The following is a 26,532-nucleotide window of genomic DNA, read 5'->3' as shown; positions in this document are numbered from 1 at the left end:
GCATCTAGACTGAATGGACGCTCTCTCGCATGTAAGCCGTGATTGTGATTGCTATGGATGGAATGGCCACCAGAGCACCTGTGCTTTTTCCTCTTTCCCTTTCTTCCAAAACAACTCCCTCTTCCCCATCCACACATGCCTTTTTGCAAAAGAGCTCTTTTGCAAAAAGGCTTTTTCCTCATAGAATTAGGATTACCAGTGCCAGAAAAAAAACCTGTTCTTTTGCTGTGTGTGTGTGTGTGTGCGCGCGCGCGTGCGTGCGTGCAATTGCAGTGTGGATGTTCCTCAAGTTTTATCAGTAAAACGTCCGTTTTTCTGGCAAAACTTTGTAGTGTAGACATACGCTGGGTAATGAATTTCTGCTTTAAGGGGCTGTTCCAGAGCATTTTGGAGTCAATGGAAATATTCCCATTGTCTTCAGTGAGCTTTGGAGCAGGTCTTAAAGTGAGTTCACGAGGCTGTGCGAGATCTCCTTTTGTTAACATTTTGTTGTTGTTTTTTCAATAACAGGTCAATAAAATAAAATTTAAAAAATGAAATGGAATGAAAATATTAAGAGCCAGAGCAAAGAAGAGGGGGAAAGGAAAATGAATATTTGATGGTTGAAGTTTTCCAATGGCACAAGGTTAAATAAATAAATACCATGATCATTTTTTTCCTATAGGCTTAAAAAGCATCCCCAGCTAAAACCATAACTGAAAACAGTGGGCCCAAGTCAACCCCTTACTGCCAGTGGAAGTCAGGCTGTGCTCCCCAGAAATGGTGACTATGTGCCACTGAAAATCAGAAATGTACCTGTTTGTGGGGCCTGTCTCTGTGAGTTTTCCACAACATAGCATTTTCTTTCAGTTACTCTGTTGCTCTGGAGACTCTGGCCACCTGAAGGAGCTACTAGTTAGCTGCACTGTGAAACTGATACCAGCTGGCTAAGCACATAAAACCACCTTCAGAAATATACTGCCTAGATTTTTAAAACTTTGAAAATCTGAGCACCCCACTGGCGGCAGAAACCCTACATGGAGTAGGGCTGCAGCAATGCAAAGGGTTCACAACTTCTACTCTTCTGAAGGTATAGCTAATAGTGCATAGTTGAGGAGAGGGGAGGGATGAAGCAGGGCACTTTGGAGATGTAAGGATTTAGTGTTTTTTCCCAGGCAGCCTCCGTCAGCTGAGTTCCTCAAATGCTCATGTTTTCTGTAAGGCCTTGAAACTACTCTCCCACTCCCGGGTGTGTATGTGCAAGTGAGAGAGCATTCCGCATTGTGAGTGCGGGAATAAAGGGGGTCTCAGCGCTGGATCTGGCCTACAGGGAGCTGAAGGCAGGATCCAGGCATAAGAGCCTGCCTTCATAATTCTCTGCAGAAACCCAGCTTGAAAGCAAGAGGACCCTCAGCTGCATGGGGGGCCCCTGTGTAACAGGAAAAAGGGCAATACAAGGATTGTCTCAGGAGTATCGTCCTCTTGTAAATTAAGCCACAAAGTTCCCTAATTTGGGGCCCGTACCATAAGTTAGGTCATCCAGTTACCCAATCTGCTGCCAGTAAAATAAGGCTTCAAAATGCACCATATAAGGAATCAATAGGTAGGGTCCAGGGAAAGGTAGCCTCTCCATATTAGGAAGCAAAGAGGTCTGATCTGGGAAGGGGCAATCTTCACCTTATTAGGAAACAAAATGATGATTTGGAAGAACGAGAAAGGGCAAGTACCAAGGGAAGGGTAGGGATAAAAGATGCTGTAACCATAACTCAGGGCTCACTTCGTTGGTTGCGAAGCAGAGGGGAACGAGCGGTCTGGATGCTGTAACTTAATAAATCACCTCTTACCACTCCACCCGGCTTCGTTCATCAGTCGGCCCTGCAACACCCATCACCCATGAGGTCAATCAAACTCAATAGCCATGTCAAGTGTGCGTAACTGAATACTCGCATATGCCAACTTCTTTCCCATGCTCATTTGCATCTTGTGTTAAACTAAAATTGTAACCACTTATAGTAACAGCACAAGTGTTCCTATTACTAGTGTTATAATAGAATCTAGAGGCCCTAATCAGGGTCTGATTGTGCTGGCCTGGGTGCCAAACAGATATTCAAGCAAAAGACACAATCTCAGCTCTGGAGAGGTTACAATCTTATGTCGAGGCAAAACAGAGGCATGAGACAAACAGAAGTGATGGGAAGGAGCAGATGATGAGGTAACCCTGAAACTCCTTAGTGATGCAATGATCCTGAGGTCCTTATTTAGGCTTTACCCTAGCAAAACTCCCATTGCAGTCATGGGGCCTGAATCTCATTAGACCTAACTTTGCCAGTATGGTGTAAGGAGCCTTTGTATAAGAAGTAGCAATGTCCAAGGACTTCAGAGGTTGACCCAAATCATTTACATTTAACTCTTTAAAAAAAAAAGTGCGTAGCGTTTCTGAAAGGATGTTTGGGTTTGGTAAATTCTGAAACATGAACAAATTCATTGATTTTTATTAGAGGATCAAAAATTATGTACAGGCAGTGTTGTAATACTAGTCAGGGCATTGGGTGAACAGTCTCAGCCAAAAAATATAATGTACGAAACTGTTAAATGTCTCATGTGACAAATGAGTCAGAAATCCTTTGTTTCCAGCAACAGTCATATGAATTTAGCACAGTGTGCAAAGGATCATGGAGTAGACAATGAGATAGAAAAGATATTTTGTTGTGAAATGACACCCACGACTAGCAGGCAAGATACAGCAATTACGAAGAACCAGGAGACATAACACGTGAATAAAAGGTATGTCTAGACCTTGAAAACATGAAGAATTCAATTTCCAGGTTATCTTCCTCTCTAAAGATTTTCAGCACACAGAAGCAGGTGCTTCCTTCACAGACCTCCAGTGGATACATCAGAGTACATATTGTCTCTGGCAACAATATGAAAGATAAATATTTGGGCGTTAGTACTCCTATGTGGTGTTTAGGCCCAGATGTGCACCTCTGTGAATTCCAGAAGGAAGAAATGTTTTCTGATTGTAAAGCTCAGAAGCCAATACAGTAGAGATCCAGGCAGGTATATAAAACCGACAGAAATGGTTTTGAGCTAGGATGCTATCTCAGACAACTAAAGCAAAGTGTGAGATTTTTGAACATCCACTGGTAGATTAAATTATTGACTTCAAATGCAAGTCACTTGGGTAAATGTATAGCATATGAAGTATTATCCCTTGTAATTCTGTTCTTCCGAGTTAAAAACTTCTTAACAAATGTCTTTAACTAGGGTGTCTTTAACAATGACTTATTCTAGACTTTGTAGTTTCCATCACTGTACTATTTAAATTCTTCCCAAGTAAATTTGGTTAGCATAGAAAGGGCACTAGTGGATTTCATGCAGTCTTTTGTTCTTCATCCTTCTTTAGTTGTAGGCACATTTACTTGAGTTTAATATATATAAACATTTTTTTAAATGTTCAAAATGTATTCATCCAGTTATATCTACTGAAAATGCTTTTCAAAATATTTTGATGTACATATGTGAAATTACCAGCTTTGAATTTTCATGTCTTTAAAATTTCTGGACTTCCCACCTGGGTTTGATTTTTTTTTCCTGAAAAGTAATGAGGTCTACAAAATAAATAAGTTTGAAGTTTTACATTTCTTCTATTTTTTTAGTTAGTCATGTGCAAACATTGTGATGGGAACATATGGCAAAAGTATTTTTTCACACTTGAATAATTCAGTTGATCTTGCTCCATTTTTTCCAGCACCGAAAAATGATCTTAAGCTAAGACTAAGTCTGGAAAATGTCAGTTCAAAAGGAATTTGTCTATGAAAAATATTAGCAACTGAAAAAAGAAAGTGAATATGGGTGGGAGTTAGACTGCAAGTTGGATCTCAACTATGATGATAATGACAGGAAATTACATACACATTTTGTACAATATCTCTAAGATACAGTCTTTCCTATCCATTGATGCAGCTAAACTCTCATCTAGGCTTTCATCTTCTCATGCAGGGGTTTCAAACCAAAGAGCCAAACTACATCAAAATTCAGAACAAGTGGTCAACAAAGAACTAGTATTAGAATGCCCATTTGCATGACTGAAAATATACAACTTAATATTATTGATAGTTGATATGATAATTAATAGCACAATTGAAACGTATTCACAGTCTTTATTTAATGGGACTTCTGCTGCTGCATCTTTTCACACATTTCTTTGAAGTTTACATCAAAACTGGTCAAATTCAGTTTCATGCACGCATTCAGGCTGTGTTCTGTCAATCTTGAGCGCAAATTAGCTTAGATGTGATTCAAATGAGAAAAACCTGCTCACTCATATAGGCTACGTCTAGACTACAGGGTTTTTCCGGGATACCACAGGTATCTTGGAAAAACTCTGCTGCATCCAGGGAACATGACTGCTCTTCTGCTGCTTTTTTTTTTTTTTTTTTTTTTTTTTTTTTTTGGCGAAAGAGCAGATATGCTCTTTTGGAAGCCCTGTCTTCCTCCTTCCACGAAGAAGAAGGTCTCTTCCAAAAGAGGAGGTTTTTCTGAAATTTGGTCCAGTGCAGACCGGCCAGATTTCAGAAAAGCCTCTTCTGACAAAGTTATTGGAAAAAGGTACGTAAATTGCGGATAAAACATTGTAGTCTAGATATAGCCATAGGTGGAGCCAAACATTGAAAGTAAGGCCATGCTGACATTCTGCATGGTGTTATATGTGACAGGAAGTTCTTTCCAAATTTGCAGAATCAGATTATCATTGTGCTCCAATTTCTTATCAGCCCATTTATGCACGTTTGCCGATTCTGCACGTTGTCAAGAAAGGTTTCCTAAATCAGAATTCAGCTTGATGAATTTTTCCACCCAGATATCTGACTCCTTGAAATCCACTATTTCCATTTCCAAATCACTGGCTGAGATGCCTCGAAAGACTATCAAATCCAGTTCAACGGATGGACGGTTTATGTGGATCAATGATAAACTTAAACAGAGCACTGTGTTTGCACAAGTCAACAAAATGAGACTTGAATGCCATCAGGACCTCAGAAACAAACCTGGCAAGCTGTTACAAATCAAAACTGCTATTTGGATTCTGTGTCTGATCCAAATCACAAAACATTTGTAATCTTTCGAAATGTTCAAGTCTGCCCCTTTCGATATCTTTGATGATGACAGTCAGTTTTGACTCAGGTCTAAACACTGCCTGCTGCAGAGTCAGGACTGTATTTCCTTGCCTTTATAGCTTAAGGTTCAACTCATTCAAATGACCAATAATGTTGATGAGAGAGTAAACTTGAGCAACAAGTCACAGTCTGAAAGCTTGTCGTGTTTGAACACCCTTCATATCCAAAAATGATGTAATCTCGTAATGCAGGTGGCAAAACCTCACACAATTTTGCCATGAGATAACCAGCAAACATTGCTGTGCATTAATCTGGGTATTCGGAATCTACTTTCTTGAGCAGTGACTGAAATTCATGGAGATTAAGGGCTCATGCAAGAATCCAATTGACAATGTGAACGACCAGTCCCATTACATTTCTGAGTTTGGTTCTGCGAGATTGCACACAAAGTGCCTCCTGATGCACAATGCAATGAAAGTTCAAAGGTGGGTGGTTCAGCTGCTCCGACAAAAGAGTAAGGAATCCCCTGAATTTGCCAACAATACTAGATGTACCGTCCATATACAGAGACCACAAGCCTGTCCAGCTGAATTTCTTTCTTGTTTACAAAGCTCATCACAGTTTTAAGGATGTCTTCACCTCTTGTTTGATTTTTTTATTGGTAATATCTTAATCATTTCTTTTGCACAGCATTTCCACAAATATATTGTCCCAGAATACACAGCTGATTAATGTCACCTATGTTGGTTGTTTTGTCCAAAGCAAATGGAAAAAAAAAAGTAGCTGCATTTGTTCCTTGTTGATTTGATGGGCCATTTTCACAGCTCTGTTGTGAACTGTTCTTGCTGATAATGGTAAGTCTTGAATTTTCTGTAAGATTTTTGTCCTGGTTTTTTAAACTCGTCAAATACTTCATGACCAATTTTAAGCATGCATCTCTTCACATAATCCCCGAGCCCACAAGATTTGCGGAGTTTAAGCTCCCACCTTTTATTGACCATGCTAGCAGGCTATTTTGTCCAATGTTCATTTTTCTCTGCAGCTCCTCATAGGTTTTTGTTCATATGTTACCCTCGGTGTATTTTGTAGAAAATGCTGCATGTTTTGTCATGAAGTGCAATTATAAATTCAATTTTTTTTGTTTGAGGACAGTCTCTCACTACAAATGAGACTGTGTGGAGATCCAGACCTCTCCAAGAATGCATAGAAGTTTGTCCACTCCTTTTGAAAGTTTCAGTATTTGTCTTCTCACTTAATCTTTGCCATTTTTACTGGTAGAGGGTCACAGAGTTCACCATCATGTATGATGATGGAAAGATTTCACAATCAATGAAATTAAAAGAGAATAAACATGACCCCCAATGAGTGGAGAGGATGGATGGTTGTTAAAATTAACTGCTAAAAGTGAAATAGACAAAAAAGAGACCATCTTGACATGAGTAATTGCATGTTTTTAAAATTTTGAATTAATTTTGCATTTTAATTTAAAAAGTGGTGTTTATTTTAAAAGTAACTGACAAAAGAGCCATATTTGGTTCCATACTGAGTCATATTTGGCTCTAGAGCATTATGTAAGTGGGGGAATGGTCCCGCTACTGTGAGGAACTTTCCTGGCTTCTATACCACCCCGGTGAAATGGACCAGCGAAAGGATCTGAGTCCCCGCTCCCACTTCCTTTACCCCAAGGCTTCACTGATCCTGAGGGCTCCCCCTTTACTCTCCTGAGTAGCAGAGTCCTCGAAACCCCAACAGGGCTGGGCCCAGGTTTCCTGGAGCTTAATCCCCGACCTTGTAGTCACTAGGGACAGGATTTAGGGTGTTCCCACTCCGAGGAACTCTCTTCACACTGCATGCTTTCTTGGCCCAGTGATCATTTCATAAGGTTCAAAGCAAATACAATTTATTAAACATCACCTGATTAAAGAGAAAAGAATAAGAAAAAATGAGAATGGTTAAATGAGAACACACAGCCCTGCTCTGTAGCACGGGGACATCAAAACAGCAGTCTGCAGAGTGTAAGGACAGTTCACAGCCTCTTCCTTATAGGCCCCTTAGAGGCCCTGGATGTGCTGCAGGGGGGCTGCAGGCTGGACACACTTGCTCTGGCAGTGACCACACAGCCTCAAGCTCTAAGTGGCCAGACCCCTCTCCCAGTCTGGCCTGCTGGGCCTCTTGGCTGGTGATATCTCCCTGCCCAAAGCCTCTCCCCACACTTTGCTGGTCCCAGCTGCTCACCACACCCAGCTGCAGGCTGTGCTGCTTTGCCAGTCTCCAGCTTCTTGCATTGCTTCTCTGTCCCTTTTGGCTCTCTGAGCACTGCCAGTCTGCTGCTCAACGCAGGGTCTGTGCTCCTTGAGCTGTGTGTGCCTGGCTCTATTGCTGCAAAACTGCCTCTCCACACAGCTTGCACTCCTTGGGCTGTCTGTGCCTGGCTCTGTTGTTGCAGGACTGCTTCTCCACACAGCTTGCTCCTCTTAGCTATCTCTCAGCTCTCTCCTTGCTCAGAGAGACCCAGAAAAATCCCAGCTCACAGGGAGGACAGGGCCTGGCCTCTCACTTTCCTCACTGGCCTGTCCAACCTGTCAATCAAGCCGAGCTGGAGTGTTGGCTGCTTTCCATTGTCTCTGGGGTCTGTCACTCTCAAGGCCCTGATTTCTCATGGACCCTTCCCCTTTTGACACTGGGAGCTGCCGAACCAAATACTCCCACAGCTTTAGTAAGGGGCTAACAGTCCCCTTACACATAGGTTGTAGACCTTGTTCTCATATCTTGATTACGTCAACATCTTTCATTCTGACCTTGGTAAAGGCCCTCTCTCATATCCATTAAGATTGCTGCTGCAAAAATCATTTTCTTTGTCCATCGTTTTGTCCTTGTCACTTCCTCACTTTTCATCCTTTCACTGGCTCCCCTTTCTCTATTGCATCAAATAGCAGCTATCTGATTTTACCTTCGGGGTCCTTCAGAACCTATTCCTGCCCTTCCAGTCATTCCTCATTCACTACCAAAGTCTTGACTCCCATCTCTCCTCCACCCATGATGTCTGCCTCCAACATTCATTTGTTAAATTTTCAAACATGCCTGTTTATGGTTTCTGTCATGCTGCTCCACACCATTGGGGGAAAGCTCCCTATGAACATCATACTTCTAATGTGGCCTTAAAATTCTCATTTGCTGTGATACCCATGGAAAACTTGACAATGGTTCAGCTGCCCATGTGCCAAGACCACTGCCTGTCATGTGACCATAATTGTTTTATTGTTCCCTTGTATTCTGTAGTCTGTATCCACCTGTTCTCTCCTGTCATCTACTTAGATTATAAGATATTTGGGCCGGGAAGGAGCGGGGCGGGTCAGGGAACATCTTTTAGTTCTATGTTTGTGCAGCCCCTAGCACAATGGGGTCCTGGTTCATTGCTGGAGTGCCCAAGGGCTATGTAATAATTAATTAAATTAAGGAATTAATTACACACCTGGCTCTTGTATAACATCTTTCAATCTATAGTTGCAAATCATTCAAAAACTACTGGGCTTGATTAACTCCATAGATTCATTTGGGTGCCACTTGAACTACCCTTGAGTTCAGCTGCACCCAAGAGGAATTCCCCCTAAGGAAGGGAGAGGATAGTAGAGCTGCCACTGCCTCATGGAATACTATACTAGCAGGACAGGTGGGGAGAATGGGCTGGAATCAGCTTTGTATTCTGGCTGGAATTCCAGTAAGGGCCCTGCCAGAATAGGTTGTCTGGAAGATGTGCTGAGTTAGTTTATCTCCTGGATGCCATGGCTTTATCTTCTTCAGGCTGATCTCATCTATTTTCTGGACAGTCCCAGCTCTCTCCTGGTCTCCCAGTAGAGTAGGGTGTTGCATTCTGCTTGCACTGCTATGATTCTATCCTGGAGTTGAAATTTCTGCCATTGCCCATAGCCAAGTTTCTGCCTGCAGAACTCCTGCCAATAATTGGTCTTATCATTTAAGCCTCTCTCTTTGTCAGACAGGTAAGGGATTAGAAGTATCATTTCGATAACTACTGAAATCCAGCCACAATGTTGCACACTAATACTGTGGAATGGATCACAATAGGCACGGCAGGAGAATATTGAATCCAATTGATGTCATGGAGGATGTGGGGCAAGTTGAGCATAATTTTCCTGTGTTCAGATTTGGCCAGGATATGGACATCTACATTCCTAGTCCCATGAAAAACGGCATCTCATATAATATGTGTAAATTTTAAATAACTGGGGAGGAGGGAGCTGATTCTCCATGGACCTGCAACATGCATGGTCATCCACACTGGCGCAAAGTGAATGCAAAATGGGTTTACAACATTAGCAGCAAAGTAAGCATGTGGAGAATTCTTCTGTACATCCACATTATAGTTAGCTCAGCCGTGTCTTTCAGACATTCATCTTGGCAAGAACAGGTGGCTTATGCCAGGAGAGGATAGTGTTATTGTCTATTAAAAGCCCCATAGGAAACCTATTGGTATAGGTTGTGGTGGAGAAGTGCTGAATCAGGGCATACTCCTGTTAATGCAGTTATATCCCCTTCCTTGCCATCACAGCCCATTCTTCAAGTTCTGCTGGCAGTCAAAGGCCCTGCTTTGCAATTCCATAATCTCTCTCCTGAAAAGCTTTCCATCACAGGAGCTCGGTGCCCTGGTTTTGATCAACATAAACTGGGGTGAGTCCAGCGTGTTGTCTGAAATGCTCTTCAGTGATGAAACCCAATTTTTCTTGTGTGGCACTTTGTCACAAGCACCACAGCTAGTGGCTGGTGCATGGAATTAAACAAAATTGCTTTTTCCTTCACATGAATTGAAGCGGGAACAGCTGTGACTCTCATTTTCAGCATTTCACAGAACAACCAGAGAATGTCAGCCTGGTTAGAGTAAAGATGATAATTGTATGTTGCCTAAGCTTATCTGGATATGTCCCCTCTAGTGGTTTCTTGCTGGTAAACCACAGAAAAGGGAGGCAGCATTAAGTAAACTAGATGAAATGAGATGTCCCCTCAGTTAATATGAGGTTTATTTGAAGGATATTGCTAATGAAAACTAATAGTGTTTTCCTACATCTGGGCTTTCCAAGTATGTTTCAGGGAATATAGAGCAAAGTTTGCTGCACTTAGTAAGTTGTGGTCTAGGAAAGCCACGTGGATGTAATATTAGCATTGTGGTAAGTTGTTTATGTATTTTATTAGCAATGTGTAAAAGAGATATTTTATGATTTATGGGAAATTGTTTTTCCCCACATGGCTCAAATAAAAGGTCTTTATAATGGTGAACTGTTGCAATTTGAGTGAGAAAAATCTACCCCTCTGTCCCAACATGGGGTAAGTACAAGGGGCTGTAGCTCCTTCTCCCCACAACCTATAGTTACCTCTCTTAAGAGCTGGAGTAGTAGATGCAAACTGTCCATGCCACTTCTGTGGGGTGTTAGGATCTCTGGTTCTATAATGATGGGTTCTGTGGCTCCTTTTCCTGATCTACCCTACTGTTGACCTTTGCATCATGCTATGGTGAGCCCCCCAATGCAAAAGAGGTGTGGAAGCCATTCTGCATACCCACTCTGCTCACAGTTTTCCCCTATACAATCTGTGAAGGGCCTAGCTTGTGCTGAGGGCCTTGTGGCAGACCTCTCACCTATGTGAATTTCATCCTTGGGGAATATTTAAAAAACTACTGAACAATATCAGAGAAAATATTTGTAAATGATATGACTGCTGTGTATAACTACTGTATATGATCTTGTGGCTAGTACTTATTTGCTCACCCCTGCTTCACCTGGATTCTAGGGAGGAGCCCAGGATCAAGGAAACAAACAAATCCTTTCTTCATTTGGCCTGGTCACACACCCATGTGTCAACCAAATATGCCTCATTTCACAGCCTCCAGCCATTCCCGCTTCTCCCTGGCATACCAGCAGAACTACTTCTGACTACATGAACTGAGAAATCAATTTACCGAGTCTTTAAGCCAAGGCAAACGACCAACTTGTATGAGATTTTTGAACAGCCACCCATGTGTTAGCAGTTTCAGAACCCCTACTTCAAATGTGAGTGGGTAAGTAAACAGCCTTGCAGATTATTTGAAATAAATAAAAAATGGAGAAAAGATATGGTGGAGAGAGAGGTGATTTGTTGTAGCTTTTAAATCTCAGATCTATAGTAGAATGTGTGCAATCCTCCAGAAAATTCTAGCAAAACTGATACAATCTGGATGTATTAGAATGTCAAAGGAAATACAGCTTCCATTTTTCTATCCCTTTTCAGTTACATTTTCAATTTACATCCACATTATAGTCATGCATCTGACGAAGTGGGTCTTTGCCCACGAAAGCTTATGCTCCTACACTTCAGTTAGTCTATAAGGTGCCACAGGACTCCTCGTCGCTTTTGCAGATTCAGACTAACACGGCTACCCCTCTGATACATTTTCAATTTCTGTTTTAGTTTTGCTAGGGCAGGAGATTCATCTCCTTCTTCATCTTCCAACATTCCAGATACCTGAATCAACCCTATTTAATGGGGAAACTACCTGTATTTTGTCTCTTTTTTTCCCTTTGGTTTCCCTGTGAATGCACATATGATGGCCTTGCAAGCCAATGGGATGACATTGGAAGAGAAATACACTTCCTAAATAAATTAATTAAATAAAATAAATAATGATCATGGCATCATGACTGCAGAGTGTTTGGGCATCACACATGCCCGCATGACCACAGCAGCTTATTGCATCTTGTCAAGTTATGGGTAGTATATAATTTTAGGAATTCAGTCTAAACACATTTAGTCGATTGTATGCAATCCCTCACACTTGCTAAAGCCACACACTCACTTCATTAACTTAGGTGGCAAATACCTTTTTAATCACATATGCTGCTTTATTAGGGCTGTTCTTTAAAGGTGCAATTCACCTAAGTGCACCAACACCAAGTCTATGTACCTCATTGGTACAATTTAAGTTTTGAGTGGTGTATTGGCCTTGCAATGCCCCTCTGCAGAGGGTCAAATTTCACTCTAAATGTAGGATGGAATTAACGATATACGTGGTTATGTTGTTTGTTATGCTATGTTAGTGTATCTATATATCAGATCCCAATTATTTCACATGTAAAGCCAAGTTTGTAATATCCTTATGGGGATTTGCTATCATGTCGGTGGATGATACAAAGGTGCTCTGAAACATACAGTTCATCTAACTCTTTTAGTTGGTTCTTTGCATTTTGTTCCTTTATCAAGGTGGTGAAAGAGTACATATGATGAAAAAAGTCAATCTGGAGCCAAAATATTTTATTGTAAACATCTTAACCAATCAACAAGCAAGTGCCAAATGTTGCTTTTCATATGCAAAAATGCAATAGTGTTGTGTATTATGCTATGTTAGTGTATCAATATATCAGGTCCCAAATATTTCACATGTAAAAGAACATTTTGACATGTGGTAGGCAGCAGAAAAGCCACAATAAAAAGTAGTAATTTGGCTGAATGCAAGCAAGACAGAATTAAAGATATGTTAGACCTACAGGGCATGTTTACACCAGGAAATTATTTTGAAATAACTAAATTTGAAATAATAACTCCCAAAATAACAAAATTGAAATAGTGTATCCCCATTATGGGGGAGCCTCAACATTAGTCCGAGACAGGTTCTGTTATCGTGGACGTGCTACCTCGACCTAGCGCCCTAGGAAGCACTGGGGAGTAATTACTTTAAATTACTCTGGGGAGTAGTTATTTCGAAATAGCAGCAGTGGTGTGTACCCACTACCGCTATTTCAAAATAACAATTTTGAAATAAGCATTATTCTCCGAGGAAAACAGGAGTACAGATTTCGAAATAACCAGCCTGTTGTTTCAAAATAATGGACTTGGTAGTGTGGACGCGCCGCTTATTATTTTGAAATAAGAGGGCTTATTTTGAAATAACTCCCTAGTGTAGAGCAGGGCGTATAGAGAGCTTGCTTAAAGTTAGTATTGTGTCTTTCAAGGCCACAACTGCATAAATGATAGAGGACACCTACCGGTGGTTAGCTGTAAAAGCACATTCCTGAATAAGACCTGTAATTGTTAAAGAAACACAATAAAAGCTTCTAGTAACTGTACTGTGGAGCAGGGGACTTTGACAATCTGTAAGATGTGGCTGTACAAGTAATATACAGAACTCAAATAGGAGACATCTACTTTCTTGTTCTCAGATTGGTAATTTATTGGTCAAATAATTGGGGTTATATGGATGTAACAGAGAATACAAGAGTTTTGTATATCACTTGTTTTTCTGCACACTTTTCAATTCATGACAAAATGAAGAGAAGCTTTCAACCCCCAGCCAGCAGTACCAACAGGCATAACTTGGGCTTGGTGGAGTTGGGGGCAGAACAATTAACAGGGGAGGTGAGGATCTCCTTGTGGAAGGAGTCTGTGAAGGACTGAGGAGTGGGGGTCTGAGGAGCAACCCTTTTGATGAGAGATCTCAAATGTAGAGCGACAGCCTGGGTTTTAGAGGAATTAACTTTGTACAAGAACATTCATCAAAAGCTTCTACAGGAGAATTACTTCATTTTACTAGCTGGCTACGTCTACACTGGCCCCTTTTCCGGAAGGGGCATGTAAATTTCACTAGTCGTCGTAGGGAAATCCGCGGGGGATTTAAATATCCCCCGCGGCATTTAAATAAAAATGTCCGCCGCTTTTTTCCGGCTTTTAAAAAAGCCGGAAAAGAGCGTCTAGACTGGCCCCGATCCTCCGGAAAAAGTGCCCTTTTCCGGAGGCTCTTATTCCTACTTCAAAGTAGGAATAAGAGCCTCCGGAAAAGGGCACTTTTTCCGGAGGATCGGGGCCAGTCTAGACGCTCTTTTCCGGCTTTTTTAAAAGCCGGAAAAAAGCGGCGGACATTTTTATTTAAATGCCGCGGGGGATATTTAAATCCCCCGCGGATTTCCCTACGACGACTAGTGAAATTTACATGCCCCTTCCGGAAAAGGGGCCAGTGTAGACGTAGCCGCTGTGTTTCTAAGTTTCATGGCACCAAAACTGTGCTGTCCTCTTGCCTTAATACACAAATCATCTATGGTCTTTTACTTAAGTAACATTTAAAAGTTAATCCAAATATTAACTAACAGATATGTTGGAGTAAATCATGATATATAATGGTTTCATCTTTATGTAAACATGGCACCTCCGAATTCTATGAATTAGAGGGCAAAGAATGCTTCCAATTCAAAGTACTGTATATATAAAAGGAACAGTGAAAGTGAGCAATCTGTTTTGGATCCTGGAATAGTAATTTTTTTAAATTGTATCCTTTGGTATATATGGTTGTGACTATTTTCTTCCACTATTTGATCTGAGGAAGTGGGTCTGGCCCACGAAAGCTCATCATCTAATAAACCATCTTGTTAGTCTTTAAAGTGCTACATAGTCCTGCATTTTGTTTTGGATCCTGGACATTTATGTGGCATTTCCTCTCCACTGTGCCTTTCTGCTCTGTTTCTGTAGGAAGAGTAGGCAGTAAAGTGATATTTACAAGACATCATAATTCTTGTAAATGTCAATATGCTGCCTATTCACAAGAGCTGATCAAACTGGTACAAACAGAAAGTTACATAACAATAGGAAAAAAAGCAAATACCATGGGTTTATTTCTATAAATTTATTCAGGAGTAGGCTTTCATTTTAAAGTGTTTTACAGTCCTCTTCATACTTGGGAGTAATGGGCAAGGAAACACCATTTGAACACCAGTATGATGGCATGAAAATTAACATATTTGTTCTGCCACCTTGCCTCGATGAGGTGAGCCCCCTCCCTAAACTGGCACCAATACAAATGGAGACAGACTGATGACTTTTTCAAAGCCAGAAACAGATGTTGTTTGCATCACTTATTGCAACACCCTGAAGTTAGTGGAAAATTTGGATAAATAGTTGTGGCTTGTTAAGTACAGACAGTGTCTTCACTGCTGTCACAGGAAAAGGACATTCTCTGCCCCTGCTAAAAGACTGGCATTATTGATTTCAAAACAATTCTATTAAACTATACCTAAGAATAATAGTAACTATGGAAAAATAACATCAAGATGGAAACTGCAAAAACAGATCCTCTGAGTACTAGACCACCCTAGCTGAATAGAAACGCATTACTCTTACTCACATGTTTGTTATCCATGTAGGATTTCATTATTCAGAATCTGAATGTTTATTCATAATTACATATTTTTAAATGGCTACTAATTCACTTCGTGCAGAGCTCCAAGAAGAAATGAGACTTTAGGAAGGATCGGAACGGGAGGGAGGACGAGGCTTAGCACATAGAGTCTGGAAGGTTGCTCTGTGCTTAAGGCACAGATATAGGAGTGGGAGTACATGGAGTGGGCACTGAGGTGAAACGAACAAATCGCGGCAAGAAAAGAGATCAGAGATGCTTGGGCCTGGGCGGAGTTGTCCAGGGTCTTGAAAGCGAAGACAACGATTACAGAGTGCTGACGTGATGTGTAGTGTAGCCTTGCTGCAAAGGGCGCAGCCTGGCTGCTAGCTCAGTTAGGGCCAGACAAGGGCCCGATCCCTCCTTGTCTGATGAGGATAAAGAGCTTTTTCGAAGTTTTCTTTAGGAGCGGGACTTGCCGCCCGCGCCCACTGCACAGCGGTCGGGGCCCTCGGGCATCCTCCCCAGGTCCCTCAGGCGGCGGCAGCACCACCTGCTCTTGCAGGGCAAGCGCGAGCCCTCCACTCTCCCCTGCCACCCCCCGGGGCGTTCCAGAACACGGAGCCCAGGCGAGCAAACGATCAACGGACCACGCCAAAGCGAGTGGGGCCTCCAGACGCCGTGGGCGGGGCGCTGCTCTTTAAGTGACAGGGCGAGCTCCCAATCGAGAGTGAACATTCCTCCGAGGGGTGGACTTGAGGCGGTGCAGCCAATGGGAAGACGGGAAGGCGTGGCCAGGGGCGGGAGGGAGTCTCTCGCTCCCCCTCCCGTGCCCGTCCGGCGGCAGCTGAGAGACAGACCCGAGACCCAGCGCCGGCAACTGCAGCGGGCGCGAGAGAGCGAGTCGCTCCGCAGCCCCGGCCCCCCCCCCCCCCTGCCCAGCCCGGAGCGTCCCGGGGAACCGGGCGGGGGACACGGCTCGGGGGCGGGGATCCCGCCGCGGCGCGGAGCAGGTACGGAGCCGCCTCGGCTGCCCGCTCGGGGTCCGGGGTCGGGAGGGTGCAGTGTGTGTAGGGGGGTCGCTCTGCGGGGCGGAGTGACGGGGCACCCGGGCTTGGGGGGGGGGACGTTTGGAGGGGTGGGCGCGAGCCCAGGCTCGGGGGGGGGGGCGGTCTGTAGCCGGCTCCCCAGTTCTGGAAGGGGGGGGGGCTTCAGAGCAGCCGTGAGAAGTTGGAGGCGACGGGCCCTGCCGCGGGGGGGTCCCGTGGACAGACTCGGAGCGGGGAGAGTCCCATTTGCTCCCCTCCGCGGCGCACCCCTTTCCCGGCGCTACACCTGGCGCGCTGCTCCTGCTGCACCAGGCTGGAGAGAAAGAGCTGTAAGCTGTTGAGTAAATCGTTTCGGCGGGGGGTCGCCTGGAGGGCGGCACTGGGACACCTTGGCTCGCTGCTTTTTCCCCCCCCTTCCTTTAAACAGGTCTGTCAAGGTGTGTGGGTCTTGAACTGCGGCTTTTAAACAGTCGCCGGATACAATGTATTTTTGTTAAGGCATCTGTGGGTTATTTTTAGGAGGAGAGCATGGAAAAGAGAGCAGTGCTCATTTAGAATTAGCAGAGGGGTACACGCTCTTTAACAGATTGAACGGGGGGGGGAGCAGTTTCTTTAAGTGATTTCACAACATTTGATTTTTATGTATTTCTTTTGTGTATGGGACACTCCATTCATTTCCAAAGACATTGTTTGTTTGTTCCTATAATACTCCGATATTATATGGTGATCCATTTTCAAACTTTTTTATGTTAAAGCATTCCTCTAATGCATTCCCTGAATCACAGGAGAGAACTACTTTGTGTTTGTTTACTTATTTTTGTGTTGTACTTAACTTATGATAATATAGCATTTTGCTTGGGGGGATATTAGTCAATATTTGTATGTGGCTAATCGTTAGCCTAGTCTTGACAAAAGACTGCTCTAAAATTGACTATGAGTAGATGTGTATGTTAACATACAAAATGGACTAGTAAACTATTAATACAGTATTTGTTGTAGGATAATTTTGAAACGTTGGTATTTAAAATGTGATGATTCAGCTGTTCTTCTTCTTAAAGCTTTATTTTTGTTAATGATATTTAAGATTCTTGCAAAGTTGAAAAGAATTGATCATGTGAATTCTTTTCTTCGGTCTTTTGTGTGCTATTTTCATTTCAAAATGCTAACACTAGGTGGCTTTCTTATATCAGAAAACGGAATGTTTCTGACTCTTCTGTCTCTGTTTAGTTTATATGTATCTGTTTTTCTACAAACTATAAGATGCCTTCATAATCAGTTATGCACTGATTAGACCTAAACAGAATTTAAAGTTTACTCATTACTTAACACAATTTATTGTTTTGTTCGGTTGTCTCTGGCTATTGACAGAAGTCATTTTACATGCACAGCATTACCAATTTAAAGTAAATCTTTTGGTTCTAAGACAAAATCAGATGTTCAGAAAAATATTTAGGGTATTTTTAAAATATTTAGGTATATTTTTAAAACATCCAAATAAATCTAAAGATGAGGTTCATATTTTATCAGTGAAGCAGGTTGTTTTTCATTTACCAGCATCTAATCTAAGTTATTACATCCTCTGATAGCTTGATAGACTTTTTTTCCTTATTTTAGGACTATGTTGTTGTACTAATAGTGCTTATTTGTGGGGATGGAAAACCAGCTAACCTCTCTTAAATCCTATGGATGTTTTTAAAGTGCTATGATGCACTTTATCCTGAGTTTAGGAATGATCATGGGCCCCAATTTTGTATTTATATGTACAGAGCTCCTATAGTGTTCAGTGGAATGCAGCACTGGAACACGTTTGCTTATTTTAGTAGGAATCTGGAAGATTTGAATTTTAAAGCCCCTCTTAAATGTTTTTTGTTTATGTAAAAATGTTTTTAATTGTATCCTTTGGTATATATGGTTGTGACTACTTTCTTCCACTATTTGATCTGAGGAAGTGGGTCTGGCCCACGAAAGCTCATCATCTAATAAACCATCTTGTTAGTCTTTACAGTGCTACATTGTCCTGCATTTTGCATTGTTAAGGGTTGTAATGAATTTTTGGACATTTTAAACATTACTGAGGCTCCACAACAGTTGATTTATGTTTTATGTAATGTTCTTATAAAGTGAGATGACAGAGTTTCTGTGAATTCATTGTTTTGGGTCTTTTTGCACATCCAGTAGGTTGATTTGATAGATCATAAAGTGCTTAGATGTAATATGAAGGAATATCTGTGTGTCGGGGTAAAGGACCACTAAACTAGTGACATTTTTTATCAATAAAAAAAGTTGACATGAAATTCAGAATCTAACTAAAACAAAAGCCGAAGCCCACATTAACATCATTAACATGCTTCCCAAGTAAGGACATTCTCAAAGGCTTCTGTCCAAGAAGAACTCATTTTCAGTGTTTATTGATGCAAATATGACACTCACTTTTTGGATAGTCATTAATTACTCTGTGCAGTATAAGACAGATGTGTGACTAAGAGGAGGAACTAAGCAAAGCTGTGGTTGAAACAGGCAAAATAATAGGCCTTTTTCTGTTTCACACAAGTGAACTGAGAAGGAAGCCCAGTTTTCATTTTCAGCCTTCTAAGCACACACAAGTCAGTCACTGCACTCAAGATTTTTAAGTGCAGATTACCGTTTTGACCTGCAGATAGTGAGTACATAATTTTCATTTGCCCATACTCCAATTTTGATTGTGTTGAGTGGAGTGTTGTAACAGTGAGTGAGAACTGCCATGTAATTAGTGTAAAAATACAAGATGCATACTTTAGATACAGTGACTATGGAAAGAGAGTGGGGCTTCTTCTTATCTAGCTTCTCACATTAGTCATTCAAGTTCCCAATAGTAGCAATATTGCCAGCTTGAAATTAAACCTTGTTTTGAGGAATGCTACTCTATCTTAGTGTGATTTGCAGTTTAAAAGGCTGTACTGTTTTATGTTTTATGACTGGACTTGACAGGCGATTGGACAAATTGGATTGTGAATCAGTCAAAAGGTTGCTATATTGCTATTTTATTGTTCAGATTGCAGTATTATGTTTATAGTGTGTCACATAGTTTAATTTGTATCTGACCTTAAAACAAGTTCATTTTTGCAATCTTAAAACAAGTAAAAGTGAAATACATTTTTGAATGGTCTATTTTCAGGTGAATCTTGTCGGCTTGTAACCTGAGTGGGCTGGGCAGTTGAGTTTAGTGATGCTTGTTCTTTCTCCAATCCATTTATTTCATTTGGTTTGTGGAAGACATCAGGAGCGAGGCTCTGTGCCAACTCAGTCTGTTTATATGATGAATGGAAAGAATAGAGTCTTGGTTTAGACCTCTGAATACAATAATTATTTAGTACTTGGATAGGATGGTTTCTGTTTTTAATATACAAATGCTATTTTCTTTAATAAGGTTAAACTCAATGTATCTATCAAAAATATTCACATAGACCTGATGCATATTGACTATTTTTATAGTAAGGCACATAATTTGGCTTCTCAAGAAACTTTTGAACCTGAATGAAATGAGTCCCTTTTTTAGATTATTAATGTTCAATTTGCTATACTACAATGATGCTAAAGTTCACCAATTTGCTTTTGTCGCATGTCTGAAGACTGGACACTTTACCATTGTGGTACCTGTATCTCTGTGGTGTGCAATCAGTTATGAAGCAGTAGCCACACTCAACTGGCCAAATAGCCACATATGTCCAACATGCTAGCCACTCGTCACAACAGCTCTATCTGTTCAGCAATTATTAAATTTTCTGCTGCATCTAGGAACAATTGAATGAGTGCAGAAGAATGGGAAACTTAAATTTACTGGGACTTAATTTTTGAGTAGATGCCAAAAATATTGTCATGTTAATGTTACTATGATATTTTGTGTTAAAATTCATATTGGAATCTACACAGAACTTACTGTTTGGATCATTGTTGTTTACCAAGGTGTATAGCATGAGCATTTAGAAAAGTCCATATGAAGATGGTAAGTAAGTAGTGAGTCTAGTGTGAGTGAAATAATCATTTTCTACAGAGTTAGAGGTTCCATTTCAAAATCAAGTTTCTAAAAAAAACAAAACAAACAAAAAAAAACAACCAATTTTCCCAAACTTGCAATACATGTGAAAAGATGGTGTGTTGTCTTCCTGAATCTGTCTTCCTGAATCTGCAAACAGACTGTTCCAGTGACTGGTGCTGTTCGTAGCTTTTAGGAGCAGTTGCTGCTGCTGCTGCTGCTTCTTAAACCTTTGTACTCCAAGTGGGGTATAGGTCATCTACAAGTCTCTCCTCCACTTCATTCTGTCTTGAGATAAAACTTCTAGCTGACTCCAGGAGTACCCTAGTTGTTGTCCTTCAATCTCAGTAAATCTTCTCCACGTTGTCCGAGGTTTCCCCCTTTTGCGATTCCTTGCAGGTTCAATGTGAGAGCTTGACGGACTATGCTGGATAATGGTTTTCTGAGAGTGTGACCTAGCCATTTTCACTTTCGTCTCTTGATTTTAATGTCAAGTAGTTCTTGTCCTGCTCTGTTCCAAAGCTCTTCATTTGTGACAAAGTCTTGCCATTTGATGTGAAGGATGTACCTCAGGCATCTGTTTATGAATGTCTTATAGCTTGTGATTTGAAGACGTTTTAGTATGCCAGGTCTCGCATCCATACAAGAGTGCACACTTCACATTTGTGTGGAAGATTTGCAGTTTTGTTTTCGCAGATATTTGTGAACTCTAGATGGGACAAAGAATCTTGAATGCAGCTGTTGCTTTTCCCTATCCTAGAATTGATATAATTGTCTGTTCCTCTGTCTCTGCCCATAATACTCCCCAAGTAGATGAACTGCTCCGCATCTTCCAGGTCATCCCCTCCCACTGTGATGGTGGGGTTGTTAGACTCGTTGATCCTCATTGTCTTGGTCTTTCCCTTGTTAATGCCCAGTCCAATCATTGAGGCAGTTCTGTCTAGTGTTGAGGCCTTTTCTTCCATGCTTTCATGTTGGAACAAGTGCCTGTTTCCAAGTGGAGATGTTCAACAGATATACGATTCTGACAAACCTTATCCCAGAAGATGCTACTGTGGAACAAATTTGGGAACATACCAAAACAGCCTGGAAAGAGACCTGCGATAAAACACTGGGAGAGGACAAGGCCTCACAAAGAATGGATCACAGCAGAAACTCTGAGAAAAGTGAAAGAATAAAAGGATAGGAAAAAAGCAACTAGCAACAGCAGAACAAGAGCAACCAAAGCACACTGTATTCAGAAGCCAACAGAGAATCTGGGGGAATGGATAGCTCAGTGGTTTGAGCATTGGCCTGCTAAACCCAGGTGTGACGAGACACTCCTGCCCTGCACTCTGGAGAACTGGGACAAGCTGCCTGGGAAAGGTGGAGAGGGTGCTGGGGCCATGCCGGAGGCAGTGCTCCTGGCGTCTGCCAGCGCAGCTGAGCTGGGAGAGAGCACATGTCTGGAGGCGTGGCGGGATGACATCAGTCCACGTCCCGGCGGTACCTCCGGTGATGTCACTCGCCGGGCCCCAGGTTAATTCAAAAGCATCCAGCTGGTGCTGGAGATGGGGGGCCAGTGGAATTGGATAAGGAGTGAGTGTGGGACCCTCCTTGGGGGAGGAGGTGTCAAAGGATGCCAGGGGGACAGAGTAGAAAGCGGCCCAGAGCGGGGCCATGGAACCTGAGAGCAGGTGGGTTTAGGGGTTACTACTCCAGCCGCTGTGCAGGGATACACTATCCTTGCCTTAGGCCCTGGGCTCGGGCTCAGAGAGGGGTTGGGCCTGAGCCCTCCTACTCTGCCACCTGGAGTAAATTACGGTACTGATGTGTCTGGGGGCCATAAAGTGTGGATTCCCCATTACAAGGACTGAAGAGACTTGGATTGGGGCACAGGTACGAGGGGACAGAATAAAAGGTGTTCGCATGGTGAGAAACCCATGTGACTGGCCAATTACTTTACACCAGGGTTGTGAGTTCAATCCTTGAGGGGGCCATTTAGGGATTTCGGGCAAATCTGTCCGGGAAGGTACTTGGTCCTGCCGTGAGGGCAAGAGACTGGACTCGATGACCTCTCAAGGTCCCTTCTAGCTCTCTGAGATAGGTATAAAAGGCTATAAAATGGGAGAAGAAGAACTTGGTAGAAAACCTCGTGGAACAAGCTGCAGAACAGAGAGTTGCTGATGCCTGAAACAAAACAAGCATTTGTTTAGTTTCACTAATATTATTGAGGATCCTGTGGGCACTGTGAAACTAACTAAATATTCTTGAGCCCTTCAATATATGGATTCATAGGCTTTTATTATTTGTGGGATCAAGCTTTGATTTGATGTGTAGTTGGTTTGGGGGGTCAACTCTGATGCACTACTAGAATTCCTTAATGCTGGATCTGATTTGTGTGGGATTTCACATTGAGACTAGTCCATTCTCTAGATGACTTTATACAGGATATGAAAGTAGACAAGCAGAATAGAAGAAAAGAAAAGCCAGAATACAGCTTTTGTAGTTTAAATGTACGCCTTGCTTAAATACTTATGGTATCTCTTTTTCTCTCCGAAGTATTGAAAGGGGATACTGTATTGCAATTACTACCTGGCTTAGAGTAGCTAACAAAATTCTATTACTAAAAACAATTTAGCCTTTTCTTTTATAGTCTGAAAAAAAAAATCAGGGGTTTTTGTTTGTTTCTGTGCTCTGGAAGCTCTTTACTTTACTTTTCTGCTCCTGCCTTCTACTCTCCCATTGTATGTATTTGTGCTTTCATATTCAGAATAAACTATCTCTTAGTTTGTCTCCTAAAGCCATTCCTCCCCCCAACCTTGTACCCCAGCAACTGTTTTCAATGCTCTTAATCTTATGCTCAAAAAGTGGGCTGTGCCCACTAAAGCTCATGATACCATCTACATGTTTTGTTAGTCTATAAAGTGCTACCAGACCATTTGCTTGCTTTTTTTTTTTTTTTTTTTTTTTCCTGTAACAGACTAGGTTGGCTACCCCCTGAAGCTCTTGAAGAATTAGGAGCAGCTTAAGGTGAAGAGGTTATCCTTGTTGTTCTGCAGACTAACTCGGCTACCCCCTGAAGCTTCTGCTAGAGTAGAGTAAGCCTACTCTTTGCTTTGTGAGGTTGTCAGGACAACATCTTATTATTGTCTTGACTGTTTTTTTTCTGTATCAATGGAGGGAACTGTTTAAAAGAATGCATGGCTGTTTTGCCACATTGGTGCTGTGAGGGTCGCCAGCTGTGATTTGGATTGAGCAGGATGGTCTGGGTTTGTCATGTAAAAATTCTAATTGATGAATTCCAGCCCAGTGTGAGAATAATTTTGTTTGTTGGACTAATGCAAAAACAACCCATTGTATTTACAAAGCCAGGTCCTAAATTCTCAGTGGTATTGTTGTCATTATTACTCTGATTTTCTTCCATTCTGAAACTCAAAGCAACATGTTTGACAGTGTGGAATTTGTGGGATGGGATAAAGCAAGGAATGGTTTAATCTCTGGATTATATTGATTTGCTTAATCTGACATTGGAGAGCTAGAGTGTAAATGCTAGGCATTCTTGCTCTTCTGCTAGATGTATTTAGTTATGTCATGCACACATTTCATGCAGTAAATCAGGAGTCTCCCCTGGCCAGACTCAGCTGGTTGGGGAGGACCTGTCACTGGCCCCATACTCCATTCCTTCTCACCATCGTCCAGCCCTTTCTTCCCCATGGCACTTCTGCAGTAAATGTTCTATGATAAGCTTATTCACTAATGATGACCTTGCCAATTGGAAACTAGATGCTATACATTTATTAAGAATTTGTATTGTCTTTTCCATACCCGATGTATATGGAATCCCTGTTAGTTACTAGCATGAAACAAAATTACCAAAAAGGTAGTACTCTGTATGTGGTGATAATATGTAAAGCACCAGCCATATACAGTTATGATGAATGTGGTCTTATCTACCGCTATTGTGTTCCTGGGGAACCAGAGCATGGCTACTTGTCAGCCCTGTGCTCTTGGGGAGCCATGGATTGATACTCATGGAATACAATCCCCCTTCCCCAGGCCTCTGCTTGAATCAAAGACAAAGCAGTGGAAGACACATTTAAACTTCTTCAGACAAGGATGATAGAATTAAGGAAACACCCCAGCCTCATCTACATTGAAGATAGAGATGTCTCTCTGTTCTATTAGCATATAGAATGGAGAACCGCTTTTCCAAAGCAAGAACCGCACTGAACTATGGGATACCGAAAGCACTGCCTGATGCTAATGAACCCAGGCTTGTTCACATCCTAATTAGTCATCATCAGACCAATTCTAGTAATGGATCCTATTGATATCCAAAATACTGAAACTGCCTAGTTGCATTGTGAGCTCATTCAAAGACTATCACCCATAGCCAGGTGTGATAAATCTCTATTTCCTCGCCTCTGTTTACCTGTAAACAAATTCATTGTTCTCCTTGAACTATTGTCCTGTCCCTATAAAAACTCCTACCCTTGCCCAAGAAAAACTGTACTGTGGCCTGGATTTAAATTTCATTAGTTCCATTGAGACTTCAGCTCTCCTGCCTCATCATGCTGAGGGCTTGGCTCTGCTTGCCCTCTGCATCCCCTGGTTACCATCACCATCTAGGAACCCCAATCAGTGCAAGCTCCATGTAGTAGTGAGGTCTTTCTCTCTCCCTCCCACCACCTACCTTGCTCTAAGCATAGCTTCCTGATTCTATCCTATGTAAGCAGTTTTATGGTTTGCTGCTAGCCCTAACATGTGTGGGATTTTCTCATCACATGGTTTACCAGCAGAATGATTGTGGTGTGAAAGTGGGGATAGGGAGGTGCTGAACCTGGGAGCATATGAGGATGGCAGCTTAAAGTGCTGTTAAATCCAGCTCACAGAGTCCAAAGGTACATGAGGGTGCAGCGTGGCATTGCTGTTAAACCCAGCCTGCTGAGTCCAAGGACATATCACGGGGTCAGCTTGTGAGTGCTGATTAACCAGTCCTCCCAGATATGCTCTGTTAGTGGGTGTAAGTGTACATGTGTTTCTAAGGTGGGAAGAACCCTGTCCTCGGGAACATAGTTCCTGCAGGAGAGCTCCATTGGGAGCGGGAATTGGCAGCATGGAGAATTCAGCTCCTTATGAGAGCACAAGCAGCATACTGCCCTCCCCCCGCCCAGCCCCATATGAGTAACACTAATAAATGAGCACATCCCAGAGTAATGAGCAAATCTGGTAACCGTGTTAGTGGGTTTATTGGGGTAAAAAAATGTGTGTAAAAAGATCCAAGATGGATATGAGATAAATAGTATTTATAAGATAACACAAAGAGGACTTGTCAGCAATGCTTTTATGGATTTTGGGGGGAAATGCAAGTTGTCCTCTACCTTGATTTAGCAATCACTTTGCTCTGTGTTTAGCTATATTTGTCAATCAATAGGTGTCCAGGGAGTTAAAATAATTCATAAGATAACGTCCATTAACTTTTAAGGAATATAAAGTCCAGCAATTTTTTTTCATTCATGCATTCCTTCCGTTCTAGGGGTTTGTAGCAGATATGTACTGCAGTTTTTATGTTCTTGTATCTTCAGCATTTTGCTGATACCTTCCTTTTTTTCCCCCCTAATATAGTGCTGATTTTTCTAATATTGTAAACATAAAACATCCTTTCAAGAGAGGGTGTATGTATATTAGATATGTGCATGCACAAATGACCAGTGAGATAACCATGGTATTTTCCACAGGTACTTGGCAAATTAGTTGTGTGCAAGGAGTATTTGCATAAATAGTTGTGTTCACTCATCATTAAACACTAGACCCATGGTAGTGCTCCTCACCTCTTCTTCCTCTTTTTTTCCCTCTCTAGACTCTACTCAGCAATCTAATTGGACTAATTTAACTACATTAAGTATGCAGGAAGATCCAAAATTGTCAAACTTTTTATTATGTGGACCTCAATTTAATAGAATGAGTAGTTAGTCTCTAAGGTGTCACAGGACATGCATATAGGATCATAAGCTTTCATGGGGTAAAACCACTTCATCAGATGATTTGGAGTGTAAACTCATTTGATTAAGTGGATTTTACCCATGAAAGCTTTGTTAAAATGTATTTGTTAGTCTTCAAGGGTTCATCTACACAGCACTCTATGCTCAAAATAAGATGCACAATTTGTGCTATGCAAACTGCTTATCTTATTTCATTGTATTTCAGCATAGCTTATTTTGAAATTTGGCACATCTGCACAGCGCCAAA

General features: G+C 41.8%; 1 protein-coding gene across 9 annotated transcripts in view; it reads left to right on the top strand.

Moving 5' to 3' along the window:
• Nucleotides 1-16,034: 16,034 nt before the first annotated feature.
• SIPA1L2 (signal induced proliferation associated 1 like 2) overlaps nucleotides 16,035-26,532 on the top strand; it is a 251,297-nt gene continuing 240,799 nt past the window's right edge. For 4 of the 9 annotated variants that reach the window (XM_075924753.1, XM_075924747.1, XM_075924746.1 and 1 more), the window contains exon 1: nucleotides 16,035-16,253. The gene's annotated coding sequence lies outside the window, so the exon portion shown is untranslated. The remainder of the gene's footprint in view (nucleotides 16,254-26,532) is intronic. The other 5 variants (XM_075924750.1, XM_075924748.1, XM_075924749.1 and 2 more) reach the window with 3 other exon arrangements.

This window comes from Pelodiscus sinensis, chromosome 3, assembly GCF_049634645.1.
Source record: "Pelodiscus sinensis isolate JC-2024 chromosome 3, ASM4963464v1, whole genome shotgun sequence".
Classification (NCBI taxonomy): Eukaryota; Metazoa; Chordata; order Testudines; family Trionychidae; genus Pelodiscus; species Pelodiscus sinensis.
Note: the sequence above shows the minus strand (reverse complement) of the source record. Positions and strands in the feature narration are given on the sequence as shown.